Below are 27860 nucleotides of genomic sequence, written 5' to 3' on the forward strand. Positions count from 1 at the left end.
TAGGCAGATGTTATAAAAATCTTTAAACATGGGCCAGGCGCAATGACTCATGCCTGTAATCCTCGCACTCTGGGAGGCCAACGCGGGTGGATCGCCTGAGCTCACAGGTTCAAGACCAGCCCAGCCAGAGCGAGACCTCGTGTCCAAAAATAGCCATGCATTGTGGCGGGTACTTTTAGTCCCAGCTACTTGGGAGACTGAGGCAAGAGAATCGCTTAAGCCCAAGAGTTTGAGGTTGCTGTGAGCTGTGATGCCACAGCACTCTACCAAGGGTGACAAAGTGAGACTGTCTCAAAAAGAAAAAAAAAATCTTTAAACATCCTTATCATCATACCTAACAAGATAATTCAGTATTATTCTTCATTTTAGAGTAAGACAAATTCTATTTCAACTAACTTTCAATTATCAAAAGCAAAAAGTTTCCTTGTTAAATCAAATACACATGTCTGGAATTATATTACAGTTGACCCATGAACAACATGGGTTTCAAGTGTGTGGGTCCACTTATACGTGTATTTTTTTCAATCAAACAGATAGAAAATACAGTATTCACAAAATGTGAAATTCATATATATGGAGGGCTATCTTTTCATTTACACGGGTTCCACAGGGTAAAGCATGAGACCTGAGCATAGGTGATTTTGCTATACATGGGGGTCCTAGAACCAATTCCCAGCATATCCCAAGAGATAAGTATATATTTAAATTTATCAGTGTTTCCAAATCTTCTTAAAATATTTACGAAGTCACAATATTTTTCTTGATTTTGAGGTTATAAAAGAATAGATTAAAAGTCAAAGATGTAATCCAACTGGAAATTAAGACAGGACTTCACTAACATCTTGGTAAGATCAGGTTCACATCATTAAAAATCCTAAAACTCAACTTTGTCTAAGAACTCAGCATTGATGAAGCGCTCAGTGCCTGACAAATCAATAAAACTCACTAGTAATGTGATACTCATTAACATGAATGATTCTCCCTCGCAACAAGACACCTAGAAGACTACAGTCTAAAGATTTTAAGTTCCAACAAAGTACTAATAAACACGGAATCAGATAAAGCAGAATTGAAAAGTTCTGAGAGTGAATTTTATCTACACTATAAAAAGACCATACTGAACACCTGATGACTTACAATAAAGAGCACTTCTCTGGTGATAGGAGTCATGACTCCTAAATAGCTTTCTTTTTCCCAAATGATGTCAGACATATACCCACTTCATATTATCCAATTTCCATTCTTCTAAAAAGGAAGACAGTGTCCTTATGCTAAGATATCATTCAGAGAAACAATTTAATGTCTCTATAGTAAGGAAATAGACTACAATTTAATTCTAGTCCTGATGTATACATCTTGAGGTCTAGGTAGTGCGCCAATCTCCTAAGACATATTTATTACATCTCAAGATAGGTCACTTTTAAAGATAACCAAACAGCAACCATCCCTGGATACTTTTGACCAAGTTTATTCTAAAAGGATAGTCCTAGTAACAAATTCTAAATCACCCAAAGTAACCCCCATTAAACTTCATGATATCAAAAAAGCCACTATGAGAAACATGTATCAATGATAATCACCTCTCAAAAGGCCTCACCACATAGATAAGTTTATATGCACTCAACGTAAAATCATGTTATTATCTGAACTGCTTATATACTAAACAAACAACAGGATCCTAAATTGGAGAGTGATCTCTTACAACCACCAAAGATATCCAAAATTTCAAAAATTGCCCTGGTGTTACCATAGCTCACTGCAACCTTGAATTCTGGGCTCAAGCAATCCTCTCTCAGGCTCCTGAGTAGCAGGGTCTACAGATGCAGAGGCCTATTGTATTGATGAGTACTTTGGGGTTAGGGGGTTGTTTGTTTATTTGTTGAAGAGACAAAGCCTCGCTATGCTGCTCAGGCTGGTCTCTAATCCATGGCCTCAAGTAATCCTCCTAACCTTGGCTTCCCCAAGTGCTAGGATTATAGACAGAAGCTACCTCAGCCAGCCCAAATCCTTTATTATTGTTATACTTTTGGTTTTCACAGGTTTTTAATAGCAAATTTTAATATAACCTGAAAGTCATGTTTAAAAATACAAAGAAAAAAAGATTTTTAGAAACTAGAGTACAGAACACAAAATAAGGAATCAAAACTAATTTTTTTAATGCCATTAAATTGTGGTTGGCAATTATCATTGTTATCACTTTTGTTTAGATATACATTTTTAAAATAAACAATCATAAAATTAAAAGGAAATACAATTTTCTTCTTGGGATTAGATATTATTGTTTACATTAAAATTTTTCTTTAACAGTAGCAACAGTGAGCCAAATATTACATTCACAGAAAAATCATAAAATTGTAAATCTATTTTCTCAATAGGCTATGCAATACCACAGGGGGTAAATATTTTCTTTACAAAATAATGTTCCTTTAAAGCAAATTCTTTTAAACTAGGTAAAATCTGTATTCACACAAAATAGGCAATTATAAAGAGATAAAGTCCCTAAAGGGTTATCCCATTTATTAACTTCATTCAGCAAAATCAACCTAAATCACACAAGTTTCCTTTTTGGAATAAAGTAAAAATTTAAATTCTGTTTTTAAAGAATGACAAATGTACACACTTGCAGAGTTTTAAACCTCCTGCAAACAACCTTAAGAATGATTTCTAGCTCCACTCCTAGGAAATGCTCCTTTATACACAGAAGACAAGTATTGGGCAGGCTCAAAGAACCACCAGTAAGGGGATAAACAATTCTTCTTCAGTTTTACTGACCCTGAAAAAGGATCCACACTGCATCATTACCTTTATAGAGTTCTTTACTTAATACTTCCACCTGCCACTTTTACCCTATTTCTTTGCCATACCTGTTGGGTTTACTAAGTTCTAGACCAAAGTCCTACAACTTTATATCTACTCTAATTCACTTTAATGACTAAATATATTTTGAAATCTTTCTTCCATACAAAACATGAGTATGGAAAAAATATTTATATAAGTAAACATGTAAAATAAAAAAATTATGAACATGTAAAACTCATTTCCTGTGTGTTATGTTTTCAAATGTGCAACATATTTCTATGGCTATTTAGTCTTCCACCTTATACCTATGTAACTTTGGACAAACCAAATCTCTGAGGCTTAGTTACCTCATCTACAGGACATGCTTAATAATATCTATTCTAATTATCTCTCGGTAGATGTGTATAAAGGAAAAAATAGAACACAAAAGTCGCCATTTAAAAAGTAAAATACTAATCAGTGTAACCTGGCTTATTGTACCCTCAATGAATCCCCAACAATAAAAAAAAAAAAAAAAATTTGAAAAAAAAATTAAAATACTTTTTCTTAATTTAATATCCTATTACTAGACTTTTTTTTTTTTTTTTTGAGACAGAGTCTCACAGCTCACAGCAACCTCCAACTCTTGAGGTCCAGCGATTCTCTTGCCTCAGCCTCCCAAGTAGCTGGGACTACAGGTGCCCGTCACAACGTCCAGCTGTTTCTTTGTTGCAGTTGTTGTTGTTTTAGCTGGCCCAGGCGAGGTTTGGTTCGAACTTGACAGCCTGGGTGTTTGTGGCTGGCGCCATACCCACTGTGCTATGGGTGCCGACCCCTATTACTAGACCTTTGATTACAAGACTCAACAATAAAAATGATTTTTTTTTTCTTTTGAGACAAGGTATCGCTCTGTTGCTCAGACTAGAATGTAATGGTACACTTATAAATCACTGCAGCCTTGAATTTCTGGGCTCAAGCAATCCTCTTGCCTTAGTTTCCCAAGTAGCTAGGGACATGACACCACGCTTGGTTAATATTTTTATTTATTTTTCATAAAGACAGGATCTTCCTATGTTGCCCAGGCTGGTCTCAAATTCATGGTCTCAGGCAATCCTCCACCTCAGCCTCCCGATTACTGGGAAAACAAGTTTGAGCCACCATACTTGTCCTAAAAAAATATTTTTAAATGAGTAATATTGTTATGAAAAGAGAAATACCTATGATAGGCATAATAACTGTCACAAGTATATCCTAATGTATAAAAAATCGAAGTATTTATGGTTATAACTTGAACATACTCTACTACCTAGAGTGTAATAGAGGGTATCTTTTTGAATACACTAAAAAATAAAAAGGTGTAGGGCTAAGCTAACAGTAAACTGAAAAACAAATAATGGGGGAAAATATCTCTTAGTAAACATTATCTTGTTTAATGCATAGCAACTAAACCTATGGGCAAGTGCTGGTAAGTGTATACCACCTAATATTCCCTCATGTACTATGACATATACCTAACATTTTTCTTCAGACACAATGACATCAGTCAATGAGGGGCACCCTACAAGTCAGTTACACGATATTAACACAAAGGTATTTATACTAAGATTGCAGCCCTCAGATTTCTTTTTTTTTTTTTTTTTTTTTGGCCGGGGCTGGGTTTGAACCCGCCACCTCAGGCATATGGGACCGGCGCCCTACTCCTTGAGCCACAGGCGCCACCCCGCAGCCCTCAGATTTCAAAAATAAAAATGTTTATCTAAATTTAGATGAAGTGAGTTATCTGATAAGCAATTATATTAATAGTATACATTCATACATTTAATAAAAAAACTTAACCTTTTAGCAAAATTTCAACTTAAAAACCTCTCTTAATTATGATTACTTGAGGAGAAGCAGATTTTTTTTAATAAAGAAAAAAGAAACTCTGCACAGCAAAGGAAATAATCAACAGAGTGAATAGACAACCTACAGAATAGGAGAAAATAGTCACAAACTATGTATCTAATAAAGGACTGATATCCAAAATCTGCAAAGAACTTAAGTCAGCAGGAAAAAAAACACCTCATAAAAGGAGGCAAAAAACATAAATAGAAGTTTCCAAAAAAAAAAAAAAAAATAGACAAATGGCCACCAAACTATAAAAAAAAAAATGCTCAACATCACTTATCATCAGGAAAACACAAATTAAAACTACAATGAGATAGCATCTTATGCTTATTAGGCTGACCATTATTAAAAAGTCAAAAAATAATAGCTGCTGATGTGGATTCAAAGAGAAAAGAATGCTTACATACTGCTGGTGGGACTACATATTAGTACAACCTCAATGGAAAACAGTATGGACATTCCTCAAAGAAATAAATCTAGACCTCTCATTCAACTCAGCAATCTCACTACTTGAGTATTTACCCCAAGGAAATAAAGTCATTTTATCAAAAAGACATCTGCACTCAAATGTTCATTGCAGAACAATTCACAGTTGCAAAAATATAGAATCAACCTATGTGTACTTCAATTCCCGAGTGGGAATGAAGTGCTACTCAGTGATAAAAAGGAATAAAATAATGTCATTTGTAGCAACTTGGGTGGAAGTAGAGACCATTATACTAAGTGACGTGCCTCAGGAATGGAAAAATCAAACACCACATATTCTCACTAGTAAGTAGAAAATGATAGATGGCTACACATGGGCATAAAGCAATTTAAAGGACCTGAGAAACCAAGAAGAGGGAAGAGATGAGAGGATGTGAAATAAAAACTTACCTACTGGGACATGATTGCAAGAGGGACTTTACCTAACAATTGCAATCAGTGTAACCTGGCTTATTGTACCCTCAATGAATCCCCAACAATAAAAAAAAAAAAAAAACAAAAACTTACCTACTGGGGATAATGAATACGATTCTGGAGATGGGCACACCAAAAGCCCTAACTAAGCATTATACAAGATATCCAAGGAATTTAAAGATCTGGTTGAAAGTATCAATAACAGATTAGACCATGGAGAACAAAGAACTGCTGAGCTAGAGAATAAGGCTCTTGAGCTAACTCAGGCATTTAAAGAGGCAGAAGATAGTAAAAGCAGAGCAATCTCTTAAGAGAATTCACAAAACGTACAAACACAGGAATTATGGGTATTTCTGAAGGAGAAGGGAACCCAAAGGTACGGAAGCCCTGCTAGAAGATATCACAACTGAAAATTTCCCAAGCATCACCAAAGATTTTGACACACTCCTTTTAGATTCATATCAAACCCCTGTTCACCTCAATATAAACAGAGCATCTCCTATACACAATGTAATGAACTTGGCCAAGTCAAAATGAAAAGAGAAAATTCTGCAAACAACTACCAGTAAGCACTAATTAACCTACAGAGGCAGATCCACCAGGGTGTCAGGAGACTCCTCAGTTGAAAATTTACAAGTTAGAAGAGACTGGACTCTGACTTACAACATACTCAAACAAAACAACTTCTAGTCTAGGATTATGTATCCTGCCAAAGTAAGTTTCAAATTTGATGGAGCAATCAAATATTTTTCTGACAAGCAATCACTGAAGAAATTTGTCACTACAAGACCAGACCTGCAGGAAGTACTCAAAACCCATACTACACACAGACCATTACAATAGACTACCCACAAAGTAAATACACCCAGAAATGTAATGTCAAAGCCTAGCTTCCACAATGGCCCAAGTGATAAAACTAGGTGTCAGACCTCCACAAAACAAGACAAAGAGAACTCCACCACATTTATCAATTCTCTCAATCAATGTGACTGGCTGACTGGATTAAAAAAACGTAAGTCAACTATATGCTATCTTTAGGAAATACATTTAACCTCAAAGGACAAAAAAAGACTCAGGGTGAACGGTTGGAAAACAGTATTTCAGGCAACTAGAAATCAGAAGAAAGGAGAGGTTACAATCTTATTTTCAGATACAAGTGGATTTAGAGCAATGAAAGTCAAGAAAGACAAAGATGGTCACTATATACTGGTCAAGGGAACAATACAACAAGAGCACATTTCAATTCTAAATATATACATCTAACTTAAATGCTCCCAAATTTATGAAATGAACCCTAATTGGTCTGAACAATATGATATCCTACAACACCATAACAGCTGGAGACTTTAACGCCCCTCTGACAGAACTGGACAGATCCTCTAAACAGATACTATCCAAGGAAACAAGGGACTTAACTGCAACCCTCGAAAAATTAGGATAATAGACATATACAGAACATACCGTCACATAGCTAATGAGTATAATGTTCTCCTTGTTAGCCCGTGGATCATACTCCAAAGCCAAACATACCTCAGGACACGAATCAAACCTCAACAAAATTAAAAGAACTGAAATTATACCCAGTATCTTTTCAGAACATAGGTGAATAAAAGTCTACCTCCAACAAAAATCTTCATGTTCATACAAAGTCTTGGAAACTAAACAACCTTACACTGAATAACAGCTGGTTCAAGGAGGAAATTAAATTCCTTGAACATAATGACAATGAAGCCATAAGCTACCAAAACCCATGGGACACTGCAAAAGCAGTCCTAAGAGGGAAATTTATGATCTGAGATGCCCACATCTGAAAAACAGAAAGGGCACTTATCAACACCTTAATGAATCATCTCAAGGAAATGGAAAAGGAAGAGCAATCTAATCCCAAACCTAATAGAAGAAAAGAACCAAAATGAAATCAGAAATAAATGAAATCAAAAACAAAAGAATCATTCAGAAAATAAACAAAACAAATAGTTCTTCAAAAAGAAATAAAATCGATAAATCTTTCACCAGATTAATAAGAAACAGAAAAGATTTCTAATAACCTCAATCAGAAATAATAAAAACTAAATCAATGAAACCAGGTAGTGGTCTTTCTAAAAAGAGCAATAAAATCAATAAGTAATTAATAATTAATCTTAGTTACTAGGATAACTAAGAATAAAAAAGATGAGACTAATCCCAGAAATAAAAGAGGTACATCACTACCCAATACCACAGACATTAAAAGGAATACTAAGAGCAACTCTACACACACAAATTTGATAACCTAGATGAAAGGGACTAATTCTTTGAAAGACGCAATCTGACAAAACTCATAAAGGAAGAAAGAGACAATCTGAATAGGCCTCTATCTATTAAAGAAATTCAGTATACAATAAATAACCTTCCAAAACTAAAATCACCAGATCCAGGTAAGTCTGATGATACTTTAAGGAAAAGTTATACCAATTCTCCACAATCCCTTCCAGAAAAGAGAAAAATATAAAATACTTCTTAACCCGTTCTATGAGGCCAGTATTCACCTGATACCAAAACCAGACAAGGACGTTGAAAGACAATTACGTACCAACATTTCCAATGAACACAAATGCAAATATCCTCAACAAAATATCAGCAAATTGAATCCAATAATGTATTAAAAGAATTATATACCATGACCAAGTAGAATTCATTGCCAGTATGCGAGAACTGATTAAACTTCAGAATGCCAACTAATGTCATCTATCACATTAACAAGCTAAAAAACAAAAACTCTACACCAATAGATTCAGAAAAAAAATCTGACAAAATCCAATACCCAATCATGATAAAAAAAAAAAAAAAATCACAACTTGGTGAGAGAAAAAAGAAAAAAAAAGAAATAAAGGGTAACTTCCTCAACTGGGTAAGGAAAATCTACAAAAAGCATATAGCTAACATCATACCTGATGAGAAACTAGAAGCTTCCCCTTCTAAGATCAGGTACAAGGCAGGATGTCCTCCCTAACTTTTGCTTTTCAACATCAGGTGATGAAATAAGACAATAAAGGGAAATAAAAGTATATAGACTGTGATGGAAGATCTTTGTTTTCAGATGACATGATTGTCCATGTAGAAAATCTGAAAGAAACAGCAAAAAAACTCCTGAAACTAATAAATGATTACAGCAAGATTGTGGGGTATAAGATTAATATACAAAAGCCAATCATTTTTTTCTATATCAGCAATGAACAAGTAGAATTTGAAATTAAAAGCAGAATACCATTTACGTTAGCAGCACCCAGAAAAAATTTAGGAATAAATCTAACAAAATATTGTCAAGATCTATATAAAGAAAAGTATAAAACTAATGAACGAAATCAAAGAACCAAATAAACAGAAAGATGTATGTTTATGGACAGGAAAACTCTATTATTGTCAAGATGTCAATTCTTCTGAACTAGATCTATAGATTCAATGCATTCCCAATCAAAATCCCAACAAGATATTTTGTAGATACTGACAAACTGATTCTGAAATTTACACGGAGAGGCAAAAGACCCAGAAGAGCCAATACAATATCAAAGGAAAAAAAAACAAAGTCAAAAAAGTGACACTTCCATCTTCCTATAAAGTTATAGTAATCAAGGCAGTGTGGTAGAGAGGAAAGAGCAAATAGGTCAGCTGATGGAACAGAATTAAAACCAGAAATAGACAAACATAAATACAGTTAACTGATCTTGGACTAAGGAGCAATACCATGGAGCAAAGATAGTTTTTCGAACAAATGGTGATGAGACAACTGGACATATACATGCAAAAAAAAAAAAAATGAACCTAGAGAAAGACCTTATACCCTTCACAAAAAATTAACTCAAATTAGATTATAGACCCAAACTAGAAAACACGGGAGAAAATCTAGATGACCTTAGGTATCATGATGACTTTTTAGATACAAAACCAAAGGCATGGTCAATAAAAGAAATAATTTATGGTAGACTTCATTAAACTATAAAACTTTTGCTCTGTGAAAGATAATTTCAAGAGAATGAAAAGACAAGACACAGACTAGGAGAAAATATTTGCTAAAGACATACTTAATAAAAATTGTTATCCAAAATATACAAAAAAAATTCTTAAAACTTAAGAAGAAAACAACCCAATTTTAAAAATGGGCAAAAGAACTAAATAGACACCTCACCAAAGAAGACACACAGAAAACAAATAAACATATGAAAAGACACTCCATGTCATATACCATTAGGGGTGGAATACAAATTAAAACAACAATGAGATAGTACTACATATAGAAGGATGTTAGAACAGCCAAAGCCCAGAACACTGGTAACAGCAAATGCGGGTGAGCAAGTAGAGATTCAAGAATGTTAAGAAGCTCGCTTCTGATACCAGAATTACCAACAATGGACACATTATGGAGTCATCTAAAATATTATAATTTAATCCTATTGCTTACATAACCAGTGAAAATTATTTAAATAAATTTAAAAATATACATTGTTAATTCCAGAAGGCATTATTTCTTATTTGTTGTAACAACTTTGTGAACGTCTTTATAGAACTATTCTCAAATTCATAAAGGTTTTACTTCACCTTATTGTTATAAAACAAATTACATCATGCTCAATTCTATACATGTATCAGATACCTCTAAATGTCTTACTTTCATTACTGAAAACAAAGTTAAAAATTTTGTGTTGGAAGATTTTTCACAAGAAACATAATTTGTTTCTATGAATACAGAATAATTTCTGCTTAAACAAGTTTATTTTTATTAAAGTAGCATAATGCTAAAGGCAATAACATAAAAGGCAACCTGGAAAAAGAGTGATTCCCAAATGAAAAGAAAAATTTGCCCTAAGCCTATAGGTGAATTTAATAGTATTAAAGATGGTTAAAACCATAAACACACAAAAATTTCACAGAACTAAAAAGCAATAAGGCTATATATAATATATTCAGAAACATTTTACAAGATTTTGCAGCTTATTGTTTGCGTAGCAAAGTCTATGCAAATAATTTGAGTCACCTATTTTGACAAAGATGCTACACTACCTTATACATATCCTGTTATGAAAATAAGTTTATATAAGCACCATGGCACCCTCTATTTCTGCCATCAAGTTAGCATTCAGACATAATTTGTGAACAAAGTGTAGTGCCACCTATCCATTCACTAGAAAGATAACCCCATAGCACAGAATCTACTACCGACTTATAAAACTTTATTCTTTGCTCTTATTTATGTACATCTTATCTTTCCTATTATAATATAAACAGAGATAGCAGAAACTATATCTCTGCAACCCTTAGTTGCCTAGCACAAAATTTTGCATTTAATTTTTTACAAAATCAAGGTAACAAATGACATGTTATTTACATAACAGTTAATGTTTATTTATAATCTCTCATCCTGCCTAGGAGGTAGTAAATTTAGTATTACAATACTAAAGATCTAGAAATGCTGACAGGCCCTAAGACTTAAAGGTAGGTAACAAGGAAGTCTAGTATTTTTGAGAAAAAAATATAAAACAGCATTTGGGGGTAGGTAGATAATAAAACCATAGCTATGGTCATTAGAAAGCAGGTCCAAAGGAGATTCAGGCATTAGAACACCTCATGTCCCTTAGAGTCTAAATTACTGATAGGAGTCCCTGTGATTTTAACTAATTCTTTCCCTCACTGCATTAAAATGTGACCTTTAGTTAACTTCCCACCCCTGTTAACCCTGGAAACCAGACAAGGGTAAATTATCAACGATGCTACTTGTAAATACTTTTTTATGGAAAAAAATAACCCCTATTTGGCAGATTACATCTGAACTTAGAAGAACTATAAATGCCTCACAGGACACCTAATTCAGGCTTCCATGAGTGCTGTGACTCTAGTAATGGGGCATGTCCTTAGCACCCATGATTATGGCACTGTTAAAAGGTATGCTGATTGTTGTGCAGGGTGAAGTTTCCATGTCATGGTTTACAATTACCTTAGGGAGATCTCATTTCCTATTTCTGAGCCATCACATGGGGCAGAGAGAGGAGAAGGTTGGAAAACAGTGAATCCAAAGAAGATAGCTCCATAGTGACCACGTAAGCTACTTTAAGGACTACTACAAAGGACTGCATGAGGTTATCTTGCTGGCAAGCTGTGTTTCTCCTCCTCTATCCTTCTGAATACAATGATACTGACTGTGGCCTATGGTAGTCTTAAAAATCTTAAATTTCAGATACCCTGGGAAGCACTTCAGAGCCACTCCTTTATACCATCAACGGAGCTAACAATTTAATGTGTATACTGGTGATGTAATATGTAAATGTAATATTAAACATTTGGGGATCTTGTTAAAATACAGATTCTAGTTCAGAAAAACCTGAGACTGGTCCTGTGACTCTGCATTTCTAACAAGTTCCCAGGTGACACAGATTAATATTATTGATCTAGAAACCACACTTTGAGTAGCAAGTTCTTTAAAATTACTGAAATATTGAAAAGACTAAAAATAGAACAACCATATGGTCCAGCAACCCCATTGCTGCATACATATCCAAAAGAAAGGAAATCAGTACACTGGAGAGATATCTGCACTTCCACAAATAGCCAAGATAAGGAATCAACCTAAGTATCCATCAATAGATAAATGGACAAAGAAAAACATGGTATATATACAAATGGAATATTATTCAGCCAGAAAAAAGGAATGAAATCCTGTCATTTGTAACAACATGCATGGAACTGGAGGACATTATGTTAAGTGAAATAAGCCAGGCACAGAAAGACAAAATCACACATTCTCACTCAGATGTGTGTGAAAACTCAAAAAAAAAAAAAAAAAAACTAAACTCATGGAGAGTGAGAGTAGAATGATGGTTCCCAAAAGCTGGGAAGGATAGTGGAAGAGTAGTGGGAAAAGGCAGATAAAGAGCAGATGGTTAATGGATACAAAAAGATAGATAGAATAAATGAAATCTAATTATCAGTAGCACAATAGGGTGTTGTTAACAATGTTATTTTTTAATAACTAAAACAGAATTGAAATATTCCTAACACAAAGAAATGATAAATGCTTGAGGTGATAGATATCCCAACTACCTTGATTTGATCACTGCACATCGTATTCCTTTATCAAAACATCACATGTAGCCCATAAATACATACAACTATTATATATCCATGGTGACACAGATTAAAAATAAAAATGGTTTTAAAATTACCAAAATAAGTAAGGGTACCACTTTAATTTAAATATTAAATGAGCTCTGGAATATTTTAAAAATCTCATATACTTCAGATCTAGCAACAGTTCAGTTATATAGTAAGAGACACCCTTAAAATTAAAATTAATTATAAGTAGCCATAAAAGCGCCTATTGAGATTAAAAAAAAAAAAGATGTATTTGGGCGGCAACTGTGGCTCGAAGGAGTAGGGCGCCGGTTCCATATGCCAGAGGCGGCAGGTTCAAACCCAGCCCCGGCCAAAAACTGCAAAAAAAAAAAAACAAAAATTTACTTTACTTTTGAAAGCTGGTGACACCAATTTTATAGAAAGGTAAAATTAAAATTTAAAAAATAATAAGAACTTGATATACTTAAAAAGAAACAAACAATAAAAAAAATCTAAGTTATTTGGACCAGGTCACCTGTCATTACTTTCCATTTTTTCAGCCTATGCTCTAACTAACATGGATGAGCAACAACACATACATAACAGTACCAGTAACACTCTGATGACTCAAAAGGACTCCAGAAAATAAACATACTAATCAGCTATACATTATTGTATTGGGAATTAACATTACTATTCTTTCCCAGAAAAGAAATTTAACCATCTAACCTAACAAAGACTATTAAACATGGTTTTGGGCTGGGAGTGATGGCTCATACCTGTAATCCCAGCATTGTGGAAGGCTGAGGCAGGAGAACTGCTTGAGCTCAGGAGCTGGAAACATGCATGAGCAAGAGTGAGATCCTGACTAATAAAAAAATGAAAAGCCCTGCTGGGTGCCAAGACAAACACCTGTAATCCTACTTGCTTCTGGAAGCTAAGGCAGTGGGATGCCCACAGCCTGAGTCTGAGGTTGTAGTGAGCTATGACACCATTGTACTGTGTTCAGGGTATAGGGTGGGACTCTGTCTCAACAAAAAAAAAAACCAAAACAAAAACATGATTTTGGGTCTTTTGAAATTTCCTATTAATAGATATGACTGATGTAAAGCTGGTAGAAGATAAAAAATTTACTAGTCAACATAATTTCTTACTGATACTATCCAAATATTACTAAAGAAAACATGAAAAGGTCAGGAATATATGCATGGCAAAGCACAACCTTTCAAGCATACTATCCAGTGATATCTGGTAAAGAAATCCTGCAGACTAGTTGCCAAGACAAAAATTACCTACAAGAAATTACATTTGAAAGGAACTATATATCAAATTCATTTACTGACAAATACTCCATAATAATTGTATTAGATTATATTAACCATTACTTTAATTCATTAAGTTTATGAAAATTACATTTACAGTTAATAACACTTCTCCCCAAATCAAAAACAGATGACTTAAAATTTCCAAAACCAGGAATCTTCAAGCTATTAGTTATAACTCTACGAAGAAAGCAAAAGAGAAAAAATTGTATGGTAATCACAACAATAAAACAGAAACTCCAAAATTATAAAGGGAAATGGGAAATTACCTATACTAGAGAATGAAAGTAGAGGCATAATTTTTAAAAACTCAAAATTTGGGGCAGCATCTGTGGGTCAGTGAGTAGGGCACCAGCCCCATATATGAGGGTGGGGCGCTCAAGGTCCAGCCCCAGCCAAACTGCAACAAAAAATAGCCGGGTATTATGGCAGGAGTCTGTATGGCTTTAATTAAATTACGTTGATCAAAAAGAAAAAAAAAAAGAGTAAAAAGAAGAATGTACTTACTGTGCTTTGAAATTATTCCAAAAATAATTTAGTGATCTTTAAATATTTTCACAGCACACTAAGATCCTCTCACGGCACACCTTTGTGCCGTGGCACACACCAGTTGAAAATCATTGCTCTAGGGACTAACAAAAATGAGTAAGTGGTTTGAGAGAGGACTGTGGTAAACAAGGACTGTAAACCTGACCAGCATGAGGCAGCCCTATTCAGCTCCAGCATATTATGCTAGAAGAGAGTAAAAACCTAGTGCTAAACTAGGCACTAGGTACTAGTGTGTACCTACAGTCTCAACTACCAAGAGTCTGAGGCAGGAGGACTGCTTGACCTCAAGAATTTAAAGCCAGCCTGTGAGACCTCATGTCTAAAAACAAACAACAAAACCCTAAACTGCCAGAACTTTGCATTTTCCAAAAGTTGCCGGAAATCTTAAATGTGTACAATCTTAAATCTTAAATCTTCCGTGTCTAAACATTACCAACCAATTCAATTTCTTAAAACCACTAGGGCTGGCCTTCAAAAACACATCTGTGTTGGCAGTGCCCGTAGCTCAGTGGGTAGGGTGCCAGCCATATACACCAAAGCTGACGGGTTCGAACCCAGCCCACGCCTGCTAAACAACATTGACAACTGCAACCAAAAAAAAACAGCCGGACATTGTGGCAGGCACCTGTAATCCCAGTCACTTGGGAGGCTGAGGCAAGAGAATCGCTTAAGCCTAAGAGTTTGAGGTTGCTGTAAGCTGTGACAGTACATCACTCTACAGAGGGCAACAGCTTGAGACTCTGTCTCAAAAAAAAAAGATACACCTGTGGTCAATGACCACAATCTAAGAAAAACCTACCAAGCAGAGATAGTACCATCAGCTTATGATGTAGAGGGATAAATACAGTACTAGCACCCTCAGCGTAACAAAAGAAGCCACTAATACTACTAACAGCAGTGTTCAGATCTGTATTCCACATCAGCAATAACTCCTCCCCATAATCGCCTTGTTTCCTATTTCACTGTGAAACAAGGAACATCTAAAAACAACTTCCACACGTTCCAATCACATCTAACAACCTACCTACATCTGGACCCATCTTCCCTCTTTTCCCTACAATCACTATGGCTACTGGACTATTCAATCTCTCTACCTGGTAGTGGATCTCACCCCTTCTAACCTTGCACTCAAAGCTTTTGACCAGCAATTGTTTCCCTTTCTTTCCTTATATCACAACTGTCAACTCTCCCTTTCACTAGGTCACTTCCAGAAACATAACATGCTATATAATCTCTGCACATGTGGCAGGTAGCCTCTAAGATGGCCCTGAATGTTTAGCACCTTACTGGAATTTATACTCTTTAGAATGCCCTCTCTTACATTTGACTAAGGTTGGTTTGTGTGAATAGCAGAATTTGGAATAAACAACTGTATACATCACAAAACCTAGATTAGAAAAGATACTATCTCTCTCATTCAATCATTTCCATCTCTTTCCCTCTTTGAAAACTCAGTCACTGGGCGGCGCCTGTGGCTCAAGGAGTAGGGCGCCGGTCCCATATGCCGGAGGTGGCGGGTTCAAACCCAGCCCGGCCAAAAAAAAAAAAAAAAAAAAAAAAGAAAACTCAGTCACTCACACTGAAGTCATAAAAAACATGCAGGCACCAATCAAGAGGCCCATCTGGTGAGGAATATAGGTCAACAGCCAGGCAAGAACACCAATGAAGAGGCCCAGGTGGTAAGGAACACAGGTCAACAGCCAGGAAAGAACACCAATCAAGAGGCCCACGTGGTGAGGAACACAGGTCAACAGCCAGGAAAGAACACCAATCTAGAGGCCCTCGTGGTGAGGAACACAGGTCAACAGCCAGGAAAGAACACCAATCAAGAGGCCCACATAGTGAGGAACACTGGTCAACAGCCAGGAAAGAACACCAATCGAGAGGTCCTCATGTTGAGGAACACAGGTCAACAGCCAGGAAAGAACACCAATCAAGAGGCCCATGTGGTAAGAACACAGGTCAACAGCCAGGAAAGAACACCAATCGAGAGGCCCACGTGGTGAGGAACACAGGTCAACAGCCAGGAAAGAACACCAATCAAGAGGCCCACGTGGTGAGGAACACAGGTCAACAGCCAGGAAAGAACACCAATCGAGAGGCCCATGTGGTAAGGAACACAGGTCAACAGCCAGGAAAGAACACCAATCGAGAGGCCCACGTGGTGAGGAACACAGGTCAACAGCCAGGAAAGAACACCAATCAAGAGGCCCATGTGGTAAGGAACACAGGTCAACAGCCAGGAAAGAACACCAATCGAGAGGCCCACGTGGTGAGGAACACAGGTCAACAGCCAGGAAAGAAATAATCGAGAGGCCCATGTGGTGAGGAACACAGGTCAACAGCCAGGAAAGAACACCAATCGAGAAGCTCTCATGGTGAGGAACACAGGTCAACAGCCAGCAAAGAAACCAATCAAGGGCTCCACGTGGTGAGGAACACAGGTCAACAGCCAGGAAAGAACACCAATCAAGAGGCCCTCGTGGTAAGGAACACAGGTCAACAGCCAGAAAAGAACACCAATCGAGAGGCCCACTTGATGAGGAACATAGGTCAACAGCCAGGAAAGAACACCAATCAAGGGGCCTACGTGGTGAGGAACACAGGTCAACAGCCAGGAAAGAACACCAATCAAAAGGCCCATGTGGTGAGGAACACAGGTCAACAGTCAGGAAAGAAACCCGTCAAGGGGCCCATGTGGTGATGAACACGGGTCAACAGCCAGGAAAGAACACCAATCGAGAGGCCCATGTGGTGAGGAACACAGGTCAACAGCCAGGAAAGAACACCAATCAACGGGCCTACGTGGTGAGGAACCCAGGTCAACATCCAGGAACGAACACCAATCGAGAGGCCCACGTGATGAGGAACATAGGTCAATAGCCAGGAAAGACCTGAGGCCTACCAACAACTAGGTCAGTAAGCTTAGAAAAAATCCTCCAGCCCCAGTCAAGCCTTATAATGACTATGGCCTAGGCTAACAGCTTTGACCTGCAACTCAAGGGGAGATCATAAGCCAGAATAGCCCAACTAACTGCTCCCAGATTCTTAACCTGTTTGCTGATTTTAGCTGCTGCTTGGGGATAATTTGTTCCATAGCAGGAGATAACTTAACACAGCTTCTAAAATAAGAAGGAACACTCTTCTTGAAATTGAGATTTCACATTCCCTTTAGCTAAGATTTCATCTTTCTACTTTTCCTTACATAAAAATTAATCACAGAAATTGTATGTAGTAACTTTTTCACTTTCCCTTCTTTTACTGTCAATTGAACTCTCTTGGATCAAGATGGCCAATAATCCTCATGTCACTAAGTTCAATGGCAAATTCTTAATTATTACATGCTTTCTTTGCTGTGCTTGAGGATTTTAAATTCTTCTACAGAGAACTAAATGAGATTGATAAAACTTATATATGCTATGTATAAATAAAAAGTAAAGTCTATGTGCATCAAACCCAGACAAAAAGGACAGAAGGACCAAAAGATACCTAATACCCTTGAAGTACCGATTTACCAAACATATGAAAGGCACGGAAGAGTCAGAATATATTAAATATATATGAGACATATTTATAACTCAATATTCATGAGGTCTTAATTGGCTACCCAGTAATACCTATTCTGGCAACAAGTGTCAACTTCCTAAGAAACACAAATAAAACCCATGCTGTTTAGCAGGTTAACTGGAGAGCTAAAGCAGTAGCCAAGCATACTTGTCTCTCCATCTTCCTGAGAGTATATTTTTGCCCCAGGACACCTTTCATGTGGGCTCAGGTCTTCACAGTCATAGCATCAGCAAGGAATATGGCTGATAAGACAAAGAGAGGCAGAATATATGAACATAGGTAACATAGTTCTTCTACCTCATCTAAGTGGGTTAAGTTACCCTCTGACTTTCCCTTTGTTTCTATGTATTTTATATTTACTTAACAAAGCATATGACACATTTTGTGAATGAACTTTTTTCCCATAACCTCTGAGATAGCTTGCCTATTAGTATACCTAGAGTCTACCATTAAAATAGGGTCATTTCCTACATTACATAGGTCCTCATCTGACTCTTAAAACATCATTTGGCAGTTACCACTGTCTCTTTTAGAAACATTTGTTCTGTGCCATCACTCCAGGTTCTCCTCATACTTCACTGGCAATGTGTTCCTCAACTCCTCTAAAGTGCTGGGAATACTTTGCTACATACAGTCCCTAAATATCACAGACTTACAGCTTTACATAATATCTGCAGGCTCGTAAGTCCCAACGTTACATTTCTGGTTCCACATTTTACCCAAACTCCACATGGTTTAAAACAAAATATTTATTAACTACCTCAAAACCTATTCCTTGCTTAGATCACTAGAATGACCTACTAAATAATCACCCCACTTCCCACCTTAGATCCACTTCAGTCTACTCTCCATCACAGTGATCCTTTTAAAACACAAACCATATTAATCCTCATCTCTGTCACAGTAAAATCTAAAACCAGTACCATAATCTGCAAGGACTGACATGGTTTACTACCATCCCCACCCCCACCACTAAGCAGCTCAGAACAGCTTATTCAGTTCTAGCCATATTAACCTCTGTGCCATTATACAAATATTCCAAGCACTCCACTTCAAGATCTTTATATACACTACTCCCTCTGCCTCGAGTGTTCTTCCCCCAAATATTCACATGACTTGATCCTTAACTTCCTTCAGGTCACTGCTTAGATACCACATTATTACAGAGCACTTTCCTTATTACCCTTTATAAATATAAACCCACGCAACCACCCCCATCCATAGTATTCCCTATACTCCTTGTTCTGGTTTACTTTTCTTCATAGTCCAAATCCCTATCTATTAGATATTTACTGTTTATTTGTTTACTGCCTGTCTCTCTAGACATTAAGATCCACAAGGTCAGCAATTTAACATTCTATTTCATATACTAAAATTTACAGAATACCAAGCACATAGAAGATACTCAATAAACATTACTAAAAAAAATAAATTAACAATAAGGGAATGAGAGGGTAACTCCCCATGAAGGCAAGAAAATTAACTGAAGAAGCACAGGCCCCACAGGTCCCTCAAACTCAGCAGACTCCCAGACTGCTGGAGGAGTCTGGGAGGAGCACTGGTTGTAATACCAGAAAAGAAGGCAAGAGCCAGGTCATACAAATACTGTTTTGTGGTAGGCAGCACCTTGATTTAAAAAAAAATAAAAAAATTGACTGTTAAGAAAAAAATAATGGGGGAGGAGACAAGATGGCTAACTGAAGCCAGCTTTCCACAGAGGCTCCTGTCCAGTAGGAGAATTAAAGGACAAAAATTCAGCAAGTAACCTGGGTGAGCTGCGACCACAAGGATACAAACAAAAGGTACAAAATCCATCACCAAGCGGACGGGAGTCCCCTCCCCCATGAGAATGGCTCAGAGTGCCCCACAAACAATCGGGCAGAGTTCAAAGGTCCACCCACTACACTCCATGGAAGAGACCCTCCTAAAAAATGGACCTACCTCCCCTACTAGGATGCCACAGCGTCCTCCTGTCAGGCATAAAACCGTATAAACTGTATATACTCTCTACCTGGAATTCTGAGCTCCCAGCGCTCCCCTTCACTCACACTGAGGTCTGGAGGTCAGTCCCCGTCAGCGGAGAGGGGACCACAGCAGAGAGGGGACCGGAGTGGCAGTTCCCTGAGGCACAGTGCGACAGCCATCTTTTGGTGACAATACAGCCAGGCATAAAACTGTGTAAAGCTGTGTGTGTTCTCTGCCCACAACCCCAGGCTCCCAACACTCCCCGCGCTCCCCTCTGCTCTTGCTCTAAGGTCTGGAGGCCTGTCCGCCAGGGGTCCAGAATCTTGGGCAATTGCTCGAGGGGTGTAGAGAGTGCTGGGCTGCAGCCGGTTGGTGCAGACTCTGGGTTATGGGAGCAGAGAGAGGACGGTTGGCCGGAGGGGAGCTACACTGGAGCAGCAGTTGCCTGAGCCATAAAACAGCAGCTGTCTTTTGCTAGCAATACAGCTCACTACCCAATATTCTGAAGCCACACCCCCTGTCTCCCTGGGCAACCAGAGACTCTGAGTATAGGATTTGCCGGAGGCTACTCCAACATGCAAACCGGGGAAACTCCCAGGGCGGGGCTGACCCAGAGGTCCGCTTTACTAAACCTAAGACGCACCTGGCCCTCAGGGGATCGTCAGCCTACAGGCAATACAAGAGCAAAGACAAGCTGATTTGGAACTCAATTCAGCTTCTCTTCTGCAGGGGAACCGCAGAGTTCTTCTGTTCTGGTCTGTTCTGTCAGTAACATTAATCAGGGGAGAGACTGGACCTGAGTGAAAACCCCCCAACCTTCAACAAGCACCCGAGGTTGTCAGGCCTCACCTCCTCCGGCTAGAGAGAGGCAGAGCACAGTGGCCTGGCAGACTACCTTGTGATTCAGGCAGGTGCAAACTCCTGGAGTACCGATTCACTACAGGCAACTGGGTCAGCCAATTGCAGGGCTATTAGTGACTGGGTGTGACAGTGTTGCAAGGTGGGGAAGGAGGTATCAACCTTCCCAGACTGATCTATTGGCTGGGTGGCTCCGCCTGACTCCACGCAGCACTGGAGCAAGCCACACCAGAGTAGTCACCAGACCCCTGTGATCCAGTTCCCAGAGACCTCTTAAACTCTCTCACCCGAGACAGGAGCAGACAGAGACAACTCATTTGGACTTTTTGAACTGAACCAATCGCCTGAGGACAAATCAGGTGGTGCCCTGGGTGCATGGTGGTAGGAAGGTTTGATTTTTCTTTTCCAGTTGTTTGCCGGTGCGGGGTGGGGTGACTTCATTGCTGATATTTCTCCACAGCTGAGACTTCAATCCAGAGTATCTGTTTCACTAGGGTGGAACAGAAACCAGCTGAAAACAAAACAGAACCACTTAGCTCCACCAAACCAGGGCCCCAGTTTCTCAGGCAACAACACTATACAGGCCCTCGACAAAGCCCCAGGGGAAAAAAAATCAAAGGGAGTAAAACAACCATGGGGCGGAATCAGCGAAAAAACTCTGATAACATGAATAACCAGAATAGATCAACACCCCCAAGGAAAGATACGGCAGATGTAATTGAAGATCCCATTCATAAACAACTGCCTGAGATTTCAGAAATCGAATTCAGAATTTGGATTGCAGACAAGATTAACAAAGTGGAATTAGGAATTCGAGGAGAAATTCAAAAGTTGTCTCAAGAATTTAACGAATTTAAAGACAAAACCACCAAAGACTTAGACACACTTAAGCAAGAATTTGCAGCCCTCAAAGATATGAAAAATACAGTAGAATCCCTCAGCAACAGAATGGAGCAAGCAGAAGAAAGGATTTCTGACATTGAAGATAAAGCCTTTGAACGCTCCCAAACTCTCAAAGAGGAAGAGAAATGGAGAGCAAAAATGGAACATTCTCTCCGAGAGCTCTGGGATAATTCGAAGAAGGCGAATATCCGAATCACAGGAGTTCCAGAAACAGATGAAGTGGCCTCGCTGGGCACAGAGGCCCTTCTACATGAAATTATGAAGGAGAATTTTCCAGACATGCCTAGAGATTCTGAAATTCAGATAGCGGACAGCTTCAGAACCCCAGCACGACTCAACCCCAATAAGACACTCCCCAGGCATCTCATAATTAACTTCACTAAAGTTAATATGAAGGAGAAAATCCTCAAAACTGCCAGGAGAAAGAAAACCATTACCTTCAAAGGGAAGAATATTAGAATGACTGCAGATCTCTCTGCTGAAACTTTTCAATCCAGAAGAGGGTGGTCACCGACTTTTAATCTCCTAAAGCAAAATAACTTTCAACCCCGGATCTTGTATCCAGCTAAACTGAGTTTCATTTATCATGGAGAAATTAAATACTTTAATGACATTCATATGTTGAAGAAATTTGCCATAACCAAACCAGCTCTTCAGGATATTCTCAGACCTATCCTCCATAATGACCAACCCAATCCTATACCACATAAGTAAACTCACTCAGAAACTTTGGATCAAACTCCAGTTTCCACACTGGCGAAAGGATTAAAAATGCCCACTGCACTTTAGAAAAACTCAATACCCAAAACTTCACCAGACTTCTCAATATTCTCCATTAATGTGAACGGCTTAAAGTGTCCTCTAAAGAGGCATAGGTTAGCTGACTGGATACAAAAACTCATGCCAGATATTTGTTGCATACAAGAGTCACATCTTCACCTAAAAGACAAATACAGACTCAGGGTGAAAGGATGGTCATCCATGTTTCAGGCAAATGGTAATCAGAAAAAAGCAGGTTTTGCAATTTTATTTGCAGATACAATAGGCTTTAAACCAACAAAAGTAAGGAAGGACAAGAATGGTCACTTCATATTTGTTAAGGGTAATACTCAATATGATAAGATCTCAATTATTAATATCTATGCACCCAACCAGAATGCACCTCAATTTATAAGAGAAACTGTAACAGACCTGAGCAACTTGATTTCCTCCAGCTCCACCACACCAGGGCCCCAGTTTCTCAGGGGAGAAAAAAAATAGTCGGAGATTTCAAGACTCCTTTGGCAGTGTTGGATAGATCCTCCAGCAAGAAGCTGAGCAAAGAAATCTTAAATTTAAACCTAACCATCCAACATTTGGATTTAGCAGACATCTACAGAACATTTCATCCCAACAAAACTGAATACACATACTTCTCATCAGCCCATAGAACTTACTCCAAAATCGATCACATCTTAGGTCACAAGTCTAACCTCAGTAAACTTAAAGGAATAGAAATTATTCCATGCATCTTCTCGGACCACCATGGAATAAAACTTGAGCTAAGTAACAACAGGAATCTGCATACTCATACAAAAACATGGAAGTTAAATAACCTTATGCTCAATGATAGCTGGGTCAGAGATGAGATTAAGAAAGAAATCGCCAACTTTTTGAAACAAAACAACAATAAAGACACGAACTATTAGAACCTCTGGGACACCGCAAAGGCAGTTCTAAGAGGGAAATTTATAGCACTGCAAGCCTTCCTCAAGAGAACGGAAAGAGAAGTAGTTAACAACTTAATGGGACATCTCAAGCAACTAGAAAAGGAAGAACATTCCAACCCCAAACCCAGTAGAAGAAAAGAAATAACCAAAATTAGAGCAGAATTAAATGAAATTGAAAACAAAAGAATAAGACAACAGATCAATAAATCAAAAAGCTAGTTTTTCGAAAAGGTAAATAAAATAGATAAACCTGTGGCCAACCTAATCAGGAAAAAAAGAGTAAAATCTCTAATCTCATCAATCAGAAACAACAAAGACGAAATAACAACAGACACCTCAGAAATCCAAAAAATCCTTAATGACTATTATAAGAAACTTTATTCTCAGAAATATGAAAATCTGAAGGAAATTGACCGATACTTGGAAGCACGTCACCTTCTAAGACTTAGCCAGAATCAAGTGGAAATGTTGAACAGGCCCATATCAAGTTCAGAAATAGCATCAACCATACAAAACCTCCCTAAAAAGAAATGCCTGGGACCAGATGGTTTCATGTCAGAATTCTACCAAACTTTTAAAAAGGAATTAGTACCTATATTACTAAACCTGTTCCAAAAGGTAGAAAAAGAAGGAAGACAACCTAACACGTTCTATGAAGCAAACATCACCCTCATCCCCAAACCAGGAAAAGATCCAACAAGAAAAGAAAATTATAGACCGTTATCACTAATGAATATAGATGCAAAAATATTCAACAAGATCCTAACAGAATCCAGCAACACATCAAACAAATTATACATCATAACCAAGTCGGTTTTATCCCAGGGTCTCAAGGCTGGTTCAATATACGTAAATCTATAAATGTAATCCAGCACATAAACAAATTAAAAAACAAAGACCATATGATTCTCTCAATCGATGCAGAAAAATCTTTTGATAATATCCAGCATCCCTTCATGATCAGAACACTTAAGAAAATCGGTATAGAAGGGACATTTCTTAAACTGATAGAGACCATCTACAACAAACCCACAGCCAATATCATATTGAATGGAGTTAAATTGGAATCATTTCCACTCAGATCAAGAACCAGACAAGGCTGCCGATTGTTTCCATTGCTTTTTAACACTGTAATGGAAGTTTTAGCTACTGCAATTAGGGAAGAAAAGGCGATCAAGGGTATCCATAAAGGGTCAGAAGAGATCAAACTTTCGCTCTACGTAGATGATATGATTGTATATCTGGAAAACACTAGGGACTCTACTACAAAACTCTTAGAAGTGATCAAGGAATATAGCAGCGTCTCAGGTTACAAAATCAACATTCATAAATCGGTAGCCTTTATATATACCAACAATAGTCAAGTTGAAAAAACAGTTAAGGACTCTATCCCATTCACTGTAGAGCCAAAGAAGATGAAATATTTGGGAATTTATCTAACAAAGGACGTGAAAGATCTCTATAAAGAGAACTATGAAACTCTAAGAAAAGAAATAGCTGAAAATATTAACAAATGGGAAAACATACCATGCTCATGGCTGGGAGGAATCAACATTGTTAAAATGTCCATACTACCCAAAGCAATATATAATTTCAATGCAATCCCTATTAAAGCTCCACTGTTATACTTTAAAGATCTTGAAAAAACAATACTTCGTTTTATATGGAATCAGAAAAAACCTCGAATAGCCAAGACATTACTCAGAAATAAAAACAAAGCAGGAGGAATTACGCTACCAGACCTCAGACTATACTACAAATCAATAGTGATCAAAACAGCATGGTATTGGCACAAAAACAGAGAAGTAGATGTCTGGAACAGAATAGAGAACCAAGAGATCAATCCAGCTACTTACCGTTATTTAATCTTTGACAAGCCAATTAAAAACATTCAGTGGGGAAAAGATTCCCTATTTAACACATGGTGCTGGGTGAACTGGCTGGCAACCTGTAGAAGACTGAAACTGGACCCACACCTTTCACCATTAACTAAGATAGACTCTCACTGGATCAAAGATTTAAACTTAAGACATGAAACTATAAAGATACTAGAGGAGAGTGCAGGGAAAACCCTTGAAGAAATCGGTGTGGGTGAGTATTTTATGAGGAGGACCCCCCAGGCAATTGAAGCAGCTTCAAAAATACACTAGTGGGACTTGATCAAACTAAAAAGGTTTTGCACAGCCAAGAACACAGTAAGTAAAGTAAGCAAACAGCCCTCAGAATGGGAGAAGATATTTGCAGGTTATGTCTCTGACAAAGGTTTAATAACCAGAATCCACAGAGAACTCAAATGCATTAGCAAGAATAGAACAAGGGATCCCATCGCAGGCTGGGCAAGGGATTTGAAGAGAAACTTCTCTGAAGAAGACAGGCACGCGGCCTTCGGACATATGAAAAAATGCTCATCATCTTTAATCATCAGAGAAATGCAAATCAAAACTACTTTGAGATGCCATCTAACTCCAGTGAGACTAGCCTACATCACAAAAATCCCAAGACCAGAGATGTTGGCGCGGATGTGGAGAAAAGGGAACACTTTTGCACTGCTGGTGGGAATGCAAATTAATACATTCCTTTTGGAAAGAGATATGGAGAACACTTAGAGATCTAAAAATAGATCTGCCATTCAATCCTGTAATCCCTCTACTGGGCATATATATCCAGAAGTCCATAGATAACAAAGATATTTGTACCAGAATGTTTATTGCAGCCCAATTCATAATTGCTAATTTATGGAAGAAGTCTAAGTGCCCATCGATCCACGAATGGATTAATAAATTGTGGTATATGTACACCATGGAATATTATGCAGCCTTAAAGAAAGATGGAGACTTTACCTCTTTCATGTTTACATGGATGGAGCTGGAACATATTCTTCTTAGTAAAGTATCTCAAGAATGGAAGAAAAAGTACCCAATGTACTCAGCCCTACTACGAAACTAATTTAGGGTTTTCACATGAAAGCTATAACCCAGTTACAACCTAAGAATAGGGGGAAGGGGGTAAGGGAGGAGAGGGAGGGGGGAAGGGGATTGGTGGGATTACACCAGCGGTGCATCTTACAAGGGTATATGTGAAACTTGGTAAATGGTCTGTGAAGCTAGTGAATGATGCCCCATGATTATATCAATGTACACAGCTATGATTTAATAAAAGAAAAAAAAGAAAAAAATAATAACTTTACCCCAGCAAAACCAGGAAGACATCTTCCTAACCAAATAATCAAATAACATCACCAGCAACTACATAAATATTACATGCCTCCTAATATGATACACTAAGAATATAAGATAACTTCTGTGGCATTCCTGACGATAACATATAATCTGCACCTCACCATGAGAAAACACAGAAGACCTACTGGTGCATTTTATAAGGGTACATGTTAAATCCACTAAGTGTAGAATATAAATGGCTTAACACAATAAGAAAATGAGGTGAAGGCTATGTTAACCAGTTTGATGAAAGTATTTCAAATTGTATATAAAACCAGCACACTGTACCCCATAATTGCATTAATGTACACAGCTATGATTTAATAAAAAACACACACACACACACACACAAAACAGTATTAGGAAATACAGAAATAAGCAATATTTTTTTACTTAAAAAAAATTACTTCAAAATATATATATAGCCTTCAAAAATATCCGTGGCATGAAACAGAAAGACTTGAGAACAATTCCAGACTAAAGTAACCAAACAGACATGACAACTGAATACAATACATGATCCTGGATTTTATTTGGATAGTAACAACACTCTTGGGACAAATGGCAAACTCTGAATATAGTCCACAGATCAGAATATTCCATCAATATTGATTTCCTAACTTTTACAATTATGTGATTATGTAAAAGAATGCCCTTGTTCTTAAGACATATACACTAAGATATATAGGGACAAAGGAGGACAACTGTTTGGGACTGAGAAGATACACAAATATAGTAATATTCCAGGAGGCCAAGGCCAGTGGATTGCTCGAGCTCAGGAGTTTGAGACCAGCCTGAGCAAGGGAGAGACTCTATCTCTACTAAGAATAGAAAAAATAGCTAAGCATTGTGGCCAGTGCCTGCAGTCCCAGCTACTTGGGAAGCTAAGGCAAGAGGATTGCTTGAACCCAGAAATTTTAGGTTGCTGTGATATGATGTTGTTATCACTCTACTTAGAGCAACAAAGTGAACTCAGTCTCAAAAAAAAAAAACAAAGAATCAAATATGATAAAATGCTACCATTTGCAAAAACTGAGTAAAGACTAGAAGGACTATAGAGCAGTTTTTATATTATTCTTGTAACTTTTCTGAAAGTGGGAAATTACGTCAAAATAATTTAA

The 27860-nt window shown here is 37.6% G+C and overlaps 1 protein-coding gene across 6 annotated transcripts in view; it reads right to left on the reverse strand.

The window, feature by feature from the left end:
- The window catches only part of PHF14 (PHD finger protein 14), a 195480-nt gene that overhangs the window by 150270 nt on the left and 17350 nt on the right, over positions 1–27860 (reverse strand). The window lies entirely within an intron of this gene.

This window comes from Nycticebus coucang, chromosome 11 (genome assembly GCF_027406575.1).
Source record: "Nycticebus coucang isolate mNycCou1 chromosome 11, mNycCou1.pri, whole genome shotgun sequence".
Lineage (NCBI taxonomy): Eukaryota > Metazoa > Chordata > Mammalia > Primates > Lorisidae > Nycticebus > Nycticebus coucang.